Raw genomic sequence first — 12717 nt, 5'->3', positions numbered from 1 at the left:
GTCATGGTGTGATGTTGAATTAATAGGAAACAAGGTGAGGGCAGAGCAGGCAATCATTGTATGTGTTAACTTCATGATTAACCATTGGGTTCTTAATAAAGTCTTACTCTACATAACAGACTGCCAAATATTTTTGTCACTTCTACAATATTTTGTCAAAATATATGACCTTGAAAGTCACCTTTGAAGTTATCTTAATATTTCATGCAACTGAGTCTAATGCAGCTTTTATGAACTTCAGTGAGAACACACCTGATGTGTAAAATAATCCCTAATAGTGAGTGAAATTCCTGGAAATAGATAATATGCAGTGAAGTGTGTTGCAAGAGAGTGCGCTGCATTTCTCTTAATTTAACTAAACTTAGTTCATGTTATTCATTAATTATTCTAGAATGTTTCTCCTTAAATAGAAAATAGAATAATTGGTAAATAGCATTTCCATCAAATGTGAAATCTGTTTGGCAGACTACAGAGATCAAAAGCTCTTGCTCAGTTTCAAGATCATCAGCTGCCTCCTGCAGATTCATTAGGTGCTTGTCTTGCTGCCCTAGTTCAAGAAGAACATCACACATGCCCTCATTGCAGAGAAGACTTGTCAAGACACAAAAAACTCGGCTGTCCTCCTTTTCTCTCAGTGCAGCTGCACAGCCCATTTGCATCCATGGTGTGTGAGACCAGCAGCCACTCCTGCCTACAGACCAGACTTTATCTAAAAACCTCAGGCTGATTTTCAGTACTCCTTGATATGACTTTTGTCTCCATGGTAAGTGAACTAAAGTCAAAACACCATATCACACTGTAAGAGATAAGGGATCATAGCAAATAAAAAATTCCTTCCCTGTGAAGCTTATACACCAGGTATGAACAAGAGACAGAAAATACAATATAAACATATCATAATACTAGTTGTTAAACAGTTAATCATCTCAAAAAAAAATTAATAAATTTTTTTGAGACACCATGTAAAATAAAGTTGAAAGAACAGATTGATTGTAGACAGAAGAACAGTTTCACAGATATTGCTTTAAAGCATGTGGATTAGCCAGAAGGAAAGAAATAAGGAGTTGACTTTAACTTTAACTAAATAAAAAATGAAGCTCTGAAAAGGAGGCTAGCTAGAAGCAGTTATTAATATATTGACAGTAATCCAAGGTGATAAAGAGGGATTAGGCTACGAAGAATCTGAAGAATCTCAATGGGCCATGCTCAATGGGATAAAGTTTTGTTCAAGACCCTTTTATCAAGAAAATTTTGCCTGCTCATTCCTCCTGAATTTGGTTAGAAGACTGATGAGGGAGTAATGAGTGAAAGCACTAACCCTCAAAATGTGTAAGCAATACACCCAACCAAACATTCAATGTAACATTTCAATGCATGTTTGACAGACTGCCCTAGATCAGAGTTGTATCAGAGTTATTGATGGTAAAACAGTTTAGTGATACTACAAGCCTTCAGTTTTGCACATTTGGTAGATGTCTGTGCCTTAGTATCTGCATCTGCATAATATAGCCGAGTGTAGCTGCTGTGTTAATCAGCGTTAGCAATACAATATCTAGAAAGTAAATTCTTCAAGATATATTTATTCTCAAGCCTTTCAGGTTCACTTTTGTGAATAGGAACAAATTATTTCAATAATACAGAAGATAAATTTTGTCACAGCCCCGTTGGTATGTACCAAAGTTACTTATTGTACCCCCAGAATTGAATCAAACCAAACTGGTTTGGGTCATTTTGAAAGTAAAGCTGCCAGTTGTATGCAAAAGCTAGATTTTTAAAGGTTGCAAAACATCTGGTAAAAGTCAGATTTCCTCAAGAAGGTTTTTACATCTATTTCATAGAGCCTTTATACATATGTGCATTTACAAGCATAAGTGAGAATCATGCTCATATTCTCTAGAAATTTACACTGACAAAATTTATAATCAAGTTTTTATCTTTAGTAGAGGTTATATAGCATATATTGTGATTAACAGTCCACAGCTATGAAAGGAAGTTAAGATATTTTAAACACTATGCAAAAGCTTTAGTCCTTCAATTTCAGCAGAGGTAAATCTTAATATTAGAAACCTTCTTGTGGACATAATTTATTCAAAAGATGCTCCTAGATTTTCTACACAATGGTTATAACTGCCTATATGAACTGATGTGATGGAATCAAGACCTTGAAAATGTGACCTGTCAAGTCCACCTCTCAGCCACTGTCTGTCTGAAGTTGGTATCATAGATTCACTAGCATTTATCTATTGCAAATATTTATAGCATGGTTATATTTACTAATACTTGACCCTGCAAAGCCACCACGTTTGTCTCACCTATTGCTTCTCTTGGCTGACAGACTGCTGGTTTCAGGAGTGAGCAAGCAGGTAACCAGCAAGAGAGGAGCAGCTGGGAAGCTCTAGAGAAACTATGAGAGTGTGGGAGTTTGGAGGTTATTTGTACTGCAGTATGTTCTCTCTATTTTACTGACAACAGTTTGATGTCAAGTTTCATTGTTTCTGTACAGGGAGGTCAGTTTTCAGCTATCTGGCAAAGATAAATTATGCAAAATTCTGCAAAGAATGTGATTTTTACTGCTGGAAAAATTGCTGAAGGCCTTGTGATGTATAAGCTGAGACATCCTTGGGAACAAGACACACCCATGGCTATAAAAGAAAAAGAGACTTGACAAAAGATATTTGAAATTTTATATGTGGGATGATAGCTTGTTCAAATATTTTTTTACAAGTGGAATTGAGGCAGGAAGTATTGTAATATCGTTTCTGAGGAAGTGGATGGTCAAAATCTCAATTTAGAGTCTCAATATTTCCAAAGTTTGATCAGGACGTGTAAGCTCAGGCTCTGGCTGAAGCTTCCATGGAAAACAACCAAAATTATCTACCTCCTTTTTGACTTTCTTACCCTCAATTTTTTCCTTATTCCAGGATCTCATAGTGATACTTGGTCTTGGGTCCTAAAATAATAACCTAAATAATACATATTCCTTTAGTGCAATGAAATGGGCACTTAATAGGCTGTGTTGGCCAAAACCGACATTGTTATTAAATATTAAATATTAAAAATAGCTGGTTCTATTCTGATGTTCAATTAATCTGTAAATAGTTCTGAAATTAGCTGGTTGGTCTGTTTTGCAAAGAACACATGTATTTTCATTATTTTCATCAAAATCCAATTAAATTCTCCACTTAAAAAAATTATTTACTTAAGTATTGTCTATGGCTTAATTCCAAGGCTGAAAACAAATGACAATATTTTAAAAAATCACAATCTCTGTATTTCTATTACTTCCAGAACCTTTCTCTATCTTCTAGCTCTTTTTCTTTTTTAAGCTGTAGAATATATTTATGTGTAACAGAAAGCCATGATAGTAAAAAACTGCTGTCTGAGAAAACAAAGAACAATTAATGAAGAAAAAAAATCTACAATGGAATGCCTGTTATTTTCCCTTAAGTGATACATTAGGTACAGGAAATCACATTACAATTTGATGTATGTGTCACTTTAAGAGTGATTCTTGGGTTGTGGAGGTATCTTTGTGTCGTATGATGTAAGTACTTTTATTGAGTAGGTAAATGTGTAATAGCTAAAAGCCTCATAAATCAGCTAAATGTTCTCCCAATTTATAGAGAATATTTGATCTGGGAACATTACCATCTAGTGAGCTTCTGAGAAAAAGAGAAGACATGGAGAGTGATGGAGATGAATATCTCAGATTATTTTTTGGATATATGATATCTGGGGCTGCCTCTTCGTTTCTTGCATCTTTTGTACTCATTAACACCTGTGCAAGTGTAATGTACTACCAAATTAAAGTTTTCTGCTTACTTACTTTAGCACTTTTATAGCTGCCTCCCATAGAGTAGAGTCACATAGAATGAAACACAGGATAGGTTTTCAGTCCTAAGATCTTTCTCTATTAAACAACAGTAGCAGTCAACAAACCATTTTGAGAAATTAATCTAGCTATTGTTTTCAGCATTTCAGTCCACCCCTATTAAAGCAAATAAATAAATTTTTTCTAATTTCAAGTACAAATGACTAATATTCAGTCTGTCTCTGCATATCGGTTCTTAGTGGAACAATGGGGGACTTTCAAACCTGTATTTATAAATACATATATAAATACATATATATAAACTAGATATAAAAGAAACAGTATCACATGGATTCACTTTGACTCTCCTTTACAGGATTCTTTATATAGTACTTATCAAGTACATTAAAAGTATTTCATATTTAGCAGCATCTGTCAGTAGCATTATAATCTGTACACTATGATGAGTGCATGTATTGACTGAAGCTGAACTTTTGAACCTGTTGCAACATCAGACAGCAAAGAATTGTTATTTATTTGCCATATTGCAGTTATAAAATTAAATAACTATTTTCTGTGGTTACTCAAGAGCAGGTGTTGAACAAGCCCCTGATTGCTAAATGGATACTGCAAGATATTTTTGAAACTGTGATTTGTGAGGGCGCTGACGCTTTGAGGCATTACTTGTTGGATTGTTCACCTATTCATATTTTATACAGCTGAATACCTTCCACTTTAAGTCTCATCAGAGGCCTTTAAAAACCTTGTTTCACACAAAGTAATTTTTCATCAGGCAAGTATGGAAGCAGTGACAGTTTAAAGTTTCTTAGTTTCTTTTTCTTTTCCTTTCTGAGCCACACAAGTGGTACATAAGGCATCAGTCCTTGGAAACATGACCTACTGTAGGATTTATCGTCTGTGTGAAATAGTTAAAATTTCCCCTATTAAATGCAATTGTCTTTGGATGTATAATCCTTTCTGGACTATTTTCCCTGCAATTTAGGACTGACACATTGAATTTTTGGGGAGTTAAGAGTAAAAGATTGTCTGACACACAGCTTCCTGATAAAGAAAACAGTGCATCGAGTATCTTACCTTAGAATGTCCAAAGTTACTATTACCACAAAACCAGTTAAAAAAAAAAAAAAAAAAAAAAAAAAAAGTGGGTCATTTGATATATCTGTCCAGGAAGAATACAAGGCAAGGAAAAGATGCTAATCCTAACAGAGTTATAAGAATGGAGGCATCTTTTCCTGATCCAACTCTTTTGGGTTGAGGGACTGCTGTTCACTTGAGCTGTTTGGTGCATGCCTGACTCTGCTGTGAGATAGGCTGGCTCGAGCATTAGCAGGCACACAGGGTTACAGAATGTTTCTGGCTTTCTTTGCAAACTCTGTCTCTAGGCTCTAGCCCAGTGTTAAGAATTACATCCAGGCTGGTAATGTGGCACCCCAAGATGTATTTCTATATGCCATCCCACTCGAATTCTACCTGAGCACTTTAGTGGCTCTGAATGACACTTAAGTTCAATCTGTACTGGTATATGATCTGCTTAGCAAGGTCTATAAAACACTAACAAGGTTAGCAATTTCTGTTGAAGAATGGTCCTGTTCAATTATCCTAATAATTCCTCTTTGACCTTAACCTCTCTAGAAAATAGAGCTCATACAATGTGCCTTAATTCTAGCTTTCCCTCCTCCAGAGCATAACCCAACTCTTTAAATTATATTTTTCTCTAAGCTTTTTCATGTTAAAATACACCTTCCTAAAAACTCTTTTCCAGCCCTATTTAGCCAAATCAAACTGCCATTTTTTTTCTCAAGAAATTTCCTTCACTTGCTGAAACACACACACACACACACACACACACCCCCACACACACACCCACGCACACGGTGAAATCTGCAAAAATTTTCTGAAACAAAGTAAAGGCTTAGATGTTCAAAGTTTATAGAATTAGGAAATAAAAGGCCAAAACATGTCTGCCTCTATAAATATGGTGTCAATTTCTAGAACTGTGATCAATATAAAATTTCCCTCAAAATAAAATAAATAACAGTGGTAGGATACTCAAATTAAAAAAAAAAATTTGCAGGTCGTGCTGCTGTTTTTCTTTGTTTTACATAGTCCTGATGAAAAATCTCAGACACTTGTTGTAAAAAAAATGTAAAATCCTGAAATCATACTAATGACTGCAACTGTCATGGTGATGCCAGCTATAAAGAGTGCTAGTGTGATCCTTCTAATCTAGAAATGAGCTTAATCATAGTATAGATGTTTTGTCATCAGCCTGCTGTCGAGATAAATAATCTTCCTCTACTGTATCTACATGACAAATGTCAGTCAAAGTAAGATGGAATCCTTTGAAGGGAAATTGTAATCTATAAAATATATATTTTTGAGAAAGGATTGATTTGAACATCAAATGAAACCATTTGGCTTTGTACTGAAACACAGTAAATTTTTTCTAAGGCTTCAGCAGATACTCTTGGGCAGATTCTCTTGGGCAGTCTTATATAACTGAGGAACTTGAAGTTCTAGAAGTTACTATATGATTGGCCAATATGAGAGAAAAGATCATGCTTAGAGAAAAATTGTAGTTCTTTGTTCTTGCATTTATGTCTTAGTTATGCTCAGGGGTCCTCATCCAACTTCCAGTGAAATCAATGAGAGCTCGAAAAGGCCATCATAGCATAAACCTTGTGCCTGCAGGTTTTTTCATCTTGATGTAAAAAGAATAGGCATATGGCTTTGAACATGTGAGAGGGAAAAAACTGCTGCTTCAGGAAAGGACTATGGGGATATTTTTCTAAGATATAAGAGGAGATAGGCACCTAACTGATTTGTGCCTTTGAAAATACTTGACTTACCATCTAATAAAGCAATATTACCAAACAGAAGTATAGATTCTTCTTGGTGAGCTGATCTTGAATAAAAGCTCTATTATTTTTTTCACTAATAATTCTTTGCCTATTTTTAGAAATTCTTTTTTATTTGTAGTACTTATTAAGTGTTCAGTCCTGTTAAAAATCCAATTTTTTTTAAAGCCATTCTTATCTTAGCAGCTAAAGATAGGAACCACACTAAATAAATGAAAAAAGGAAGAGAATGCTTCAGTTCACTGTGACAACTTCAAGGGCAACAGAATACCTAGCACAGCACACAAAAATGCTGTGGTAGCTTCCTCAATTTGCCTCAGACATAACACATGGGCAGTTTTTCTCCTTGTATACATGATTCCTTAGATAATAAATGGAAGCACATAAGCATTAAAATAGTTTTGTATTTTTCATATCACTATTACTATGGTCCTGCTAAAATCACCTATCTAGAAAAGGTTTAATTACTTTCAAAGACACTAAAAAACTCTGCATCTATTTCAATACTAAACATATTTCAGAAGACTTCCACTTTGCAAGTAAATCCATTAATGCAAATTAGTATAACTGGTTTGTGCAAAGGTTTACAGTTTTCAAAAAAAAATTGATTTCTCTAATCTTCACATAAAGATGTTGATAATGAATTCTGACATACTGTCTGCTTTTGTAGATAAAGCCATCAAGCAATTCTGTTCAGATTCAACAAAAATAACATTACAAGGCTTCTAGATTATACATGGATTAAAAAATCTTACTTTGGTTTTGAGGAAAGCATCTATATTGGAAAAAATAACTAGCTTTTCAATTGGCATGTAGAAGAATTAACATCTAAAGATATAAATGAAACATTAAGAATAAACTGATTTTTTTGATAATTCCAAGTTATTTGGACCCAAGAAAGGCTGATCAACTCCATACAGAAAAGATTGTTTGGAACTTACAAATCTGAATTCTATTGTCTGCATTAAATTTTTCTTCCTAAGGTCAAGCTTACTGTCAACTATTTGCTGAGGAACCTTCAAACCATTCACATGATTTCTTCCAGGTATATACATGAAAAACTGATGTGCTAATGCCTGTGCCTCTTGGCTGAATAAAGTGCCTCTCTATATTTTGGTGACATTTCTACATTTACCCTTCAGGAAGCAAACGATCACAAAATATGGAAGGCAAACTCTGGCTCTGATTCCTTGTAGATCACTTTTACACAGATGGATTTCTATTGCATCAACAGAAATACTTAATGACTTCCAACAATTTTTTTTTTTTGATAGTGTGTTGTGGGTCTGGGTTTTTTGTTTTGTTTTGTTTAGTTTTTGGGGTAATTTGTTGTTAATTAGAGGTCGATTGGTGGTAAAACAATGCAGCTCGGACACCTAATTGGCTGCATATATGTACATGGTTACTTAATATGAAAGTATTTCTTTATGTAAATGAACCCTGAGATTTTAGGATGAATGCTGAAAATCAAGCAGTGTTTTCTGCTCAGCCTTTTTCACCAGTACTTAGGTGGACCTGCAATCACTGAGGAAGGGACCTTGATTACAACTGTCTGGAATGTCATCTGAAAACTCCTACTGGATGTGGTCCATCACGTGTTTAGCACGCTAACAGTTCTGGCAGGAATGAGTTCCATGAGCAATGCTTGTGTTTGTTTTTACCACAGCATTTATGCTACTCAAACTCCAGGGAAAACATGGATTAGCATCCAAATTGCATTTGATTCATAACTGTAATACTGTCCTCCTTATTCTGAAAATTATCTAGTGACAGCAACTCCATCTAGTCTGAAAATATCACATAATACTCATCAAAAGATGGAAAATTACATATAATGATATGTTCTTAGCTCATCACAGAGAATTCTTTCCCCATTTCATAGTAGATCATAAGAGCAAAAAAATTTCTAGACTTCCATGACTTAGGTTTTTTCTAATATGCTCTCAAGAAGCCACATAACAGAAATAAAACACTTGCATCTACTAACAATTTGTTCCTTAAGGATTTTTAAATTATTTTTTTAAATAAATAAAAGTGAGAATGCAAATTCTCTCTGGAGAATGTCAAGACCCTGCATGATCTGAACCAGCTTCTAAATTTTCACTTGCAATGTTCACAAGAGTAACACCTATAGTCACATAGACAAACAACTGTCTTACTATTTGTTATATCCATTTATAGATTTTCAGTCTGTAAATCTAGCAGCTACAGTGTTTAAGATATCTATAAAGTTGTGACTGTTAGACTTCAAGTATTTTTTAATCTATTTCTATCTCCTTTACTGCTCAGCTGCTTTAAACTACAAATTTTCTCAGTTCCTCCATCTTTTAAACTACCTAGATGTAGCAAAATAGTAGAATTGCTAGTTGTTTTTTTCTTATTACCTCATACTGTCTGTCATATGTTATTATACTCTCCTTCAGCTCTGACATCTACTTTGTAGCCCACATTAATGAAAATGACAATTGACCCAAGTCCTCTATTCTTGTTTCAGCAGTCCTACCGGGGAAAATAGTTCTTCAGAATAGAAGGCAAAAAAATAAAACAACAGGAAAACCTTCAGATTCACTATGAAATAAGTGGATTTAAAATCACTCATAGTCAAACAAAATACTTTTTCCTACTATATTTTTTTTAATTTATACCACAGACTGGTCAGATAATGCGGATCTCTGACAACAGCAGCCCTGAGGAATAATTTTAACATGCAATCTTCCATAAATAAAATCAAGCAGTGAAAGCCAACCTACATCTGCCAACACAGGGAACCAAAGGCAATTCCCCAACAGAGGACCCAGCATTCCAGTGTTCTGACTCAAAATGCCTGAAATGCCACCCAGTTCGCTATACATGCAAACTTCCCTTCCTAGCATGTTCTTTGGCATTTTTAAACAGGTCTTTTGTCTTTCTTCACCCTGAGTCTTTTAGGTCATTGCAAATTCTCTCAAAAAATTAAAGGAGCATCAAAAGAGGTTGACTTATACAATGAATGAGTCCCTTTGAAGACCCGTACTAACATGGTTTAGTGACTTCTGGCTATAGTTTATGTAATTTCAATTACTTTGGGGGGGCAAAAGCCAGTTTACTTCATAGTACCTGGGTTTCAAGGCATAAATGCTGACTTTCTTAAAGGTTGCTTTTTGTATTGCCTGACATTGTTTTCAGTAAATACTTCTCTGTTTACTGTGTTCAGCTAGTAAAAAGACCTTAATATTGATGAAATAGCATGCTTAGTAATGACTTGTTATGGTTATAAAACAATTTCATTATTTCATGACAGAACTACCTGTTTTTCTTTTGCTGTGTCTTTCATTTCCAACTTTAAGCTCAGACTTAAAACACAGATAAAGCTACAACATTGAATGTGCACCAGTAGTTGGTTCCAAGTACCTCCTCTGTAGCCTTTATTATCAACAGCAGATATACACAGTTTGCTACTGTGATAACACCTCAAGCTCTTGTTCCAAATGGTCGTATGAAAAGATTTTGCTCACTTTATTTGTGGTTGAGGACAAAGAATAGAAAGAAGAAAATTGCACAGTCACCCTTATTCATATGAGTTGTACAGAGAGACCAGTGGCTACTTTATGTTTCTGCTTCCTCTGTATTAAATTCTAAGAACAGCCAACATGACATGTCAGAGAAAAAGATCTGAATATCTCTCTTTTTACAGTCTTGTTTAAAAGACTGACCACAGCTCATGCTTCTCCTGTGTTTTGTACATGTGTCTCAGTATGAATTGCTTCCGTGGAGAGGACAATGCCAGTTTTTATTAGTGAAGACTGCCAAGCCATTTGTTCTGTTCTTGTGATTTGGGCAGCATGGCTCCCACCATGTGTGTGATGTGAGTTATTCAGTATTTACTGCTGTGCCATTCAATGGCAAGTTCCTTCTGGCAGCCAACCAGCCCACACCAGTGACACTGCCTCAGTTCTGGATAACTTCCTGTGACACTGAGATACCTTCAAAAGAAAATTCAAAAGTCAAAAAACTTCACTTAAAGAGGATTTCTGTTACTGGCAAGAGGACAAAAATATATTCAGATTTCAAAAACTGTAATGAATGCTTTATCATGCAGACAGCTGGGATTTAAATGTTACAAAAACCTTTTTCTGTCTTTCTTCTGCAGTGGCAGAGATCCATGCAGAGGGTGTCTCTGAGGTCAGGAATGGGAATCTTGAGAAAAGGATGCACACCCATCCCAGATCTTCTCCTGAAGATGTGTCCCATCATTTTGCTGGTAATTCCTACCATCTCACTAGTGGGCCTTTGAAGCTCCCAACTGGGTTCCAGGCCCCTGGGTCTCAGACTTTTGAACTTTCTGCATGACCAGTCTGAATGACATCTGGTAAGTATAATAGTCTGCATTAATCAGATACAAGATCAATTTCCTGCTTCCTAATATAGCTAGTGTTTAGAATGGACATCAAGTTCTGGAGAGTAGAGATTTTATTTTATACCAATCTGTTTGATTTTATACCTGTTGTTTGTTTGAATTTCAGCCAAAATTTTGGCCGTAATGTTTCTTGGCTTCAGTGATGTCTTTTGGAATAAGTTCTGGAGTGCAATTTTGTATTAAAGAAGAAAGGTGTTTTGGAGCAACAGTTTTTTGACTGCTTCTTCCCACTTCAGAAGAACCTTGCTTTTTTCTTTTCATGAAAGACAGACCCTCAGTCTGTATCCTTCATGCTCTTTAGTAAAATATGCAACTTGATTACAGAAAAACTTTTTATTTCAAAAATTAACCCCCTCCACATCCTTCTATTCTCTTTCATACAAGTGTTTTGCAAATTCCAGGTGCTCTCTATTGATCAAATCATCTTTAAATTCTCTAACTTTATAGAAATCATATGGCCTATGTGTGGAAGATATTCTAGATATGAGAAAAAAGGTGATGTATATAAATATGTTACATAGTTTCACATTATTCTCTACCACTCCTTTCATCCAACATTTCATTTGCTCTTCAAATGCAAATGCACATTGAACTTATGCCTTCATTGAACAGTTTTCAATAATTCTGAGGTTCATTTCCTGAGCTGATATAATTAATTTAGAAGCATGTGAGTGGTATGAGCACTTAAGGTGTCTCCCTTCCTGTGTCAGCTCTTCTTCTCTGTGGTATCACTGCTGATTTTCATCTTTCGCTCTGTTGTCTGTTCATTTTACATACATATATATTCAAAAACCTTTATTTTTTTCTGATTAAAATTCTCATTTGCTTCTCTTTTCTCTGGTCTCACCCCCATTAGCATAACATATGCATATCTTCCTATGTTTTTCTTTTTTGTAGCTTATAGTAACACATGTTGTCAGATACATCTTAAAACACTAAACACGTTGTATGTACTGATTTCCTCTTTCCCTCTCCTTTACTAATACATTCAAAGAAATTGAACAGATTGATTCTCCATTGTCACAAATCATACTGATTTAACCACTCTTTTTAGATGACCTTCCAGGTGTTTTATTACTTCGTTTTAAAATTTCATTTCAACATTTTTACCAGATACAGTTTTTACTCCTCTGAAATTCCCTGGATCACCCATGCAGTATTTAAAAAATCTATGAGTATGCTTTATGCTATATCCTAACCCTTGATAAAAGGAGTCAATTTATTACTCAGAATCACTTGACAATTACCTGAGTAAACCTGAGGAGGAAATGATCACATGAGTATCGTCTGATTTCCGTGGAAATTTCATATGAGTGAAGGATGAGACCATCACTGTCCCTCCATGTGGATATTCCCAGAATTGAACTACTCCAACTAATGCTTTGCATTACATACCAACTTATCATTCTGTACCATATCTATTGGTATCAAAGTATTACTTGACAAAAGGAGGTAAAAAACTAGTGCTTGTCTGGTAAGGTACCAATCAAGATGTGTAAGGGGCAAATTTTTGCCCTTAGGTACCAGCTGCTTTTTAATCTTATGCAGTCACTATTGTAAAATTTAAATTAAGAAATAGAAGACAATGTTCAAAGCTGGATGGAAATAGATGAAGGAAAAGTCTCTTAGCT

The sequence above is a fragment of the Melozone crissalis genome, unplaced genomic scaffold, assembly GCF_028551555.1.
Source record: "Melozone crissalis strain CALT ecotype California unplaced genomic scaffold, PUWL_Pcris_2 ptg000018l_1, whole genome shotgun sequence".
Lineage (NCBI taxonomy): Eukaryota > Metazoa > Chordata > Aves > Passeriformes > Passerellidae > Melozone > Melozone crissalis.
The sequence above is the reverse complement of the archived record's forward strand: the minus strand, read 5'-3'. Positions refer to the sequence as shown.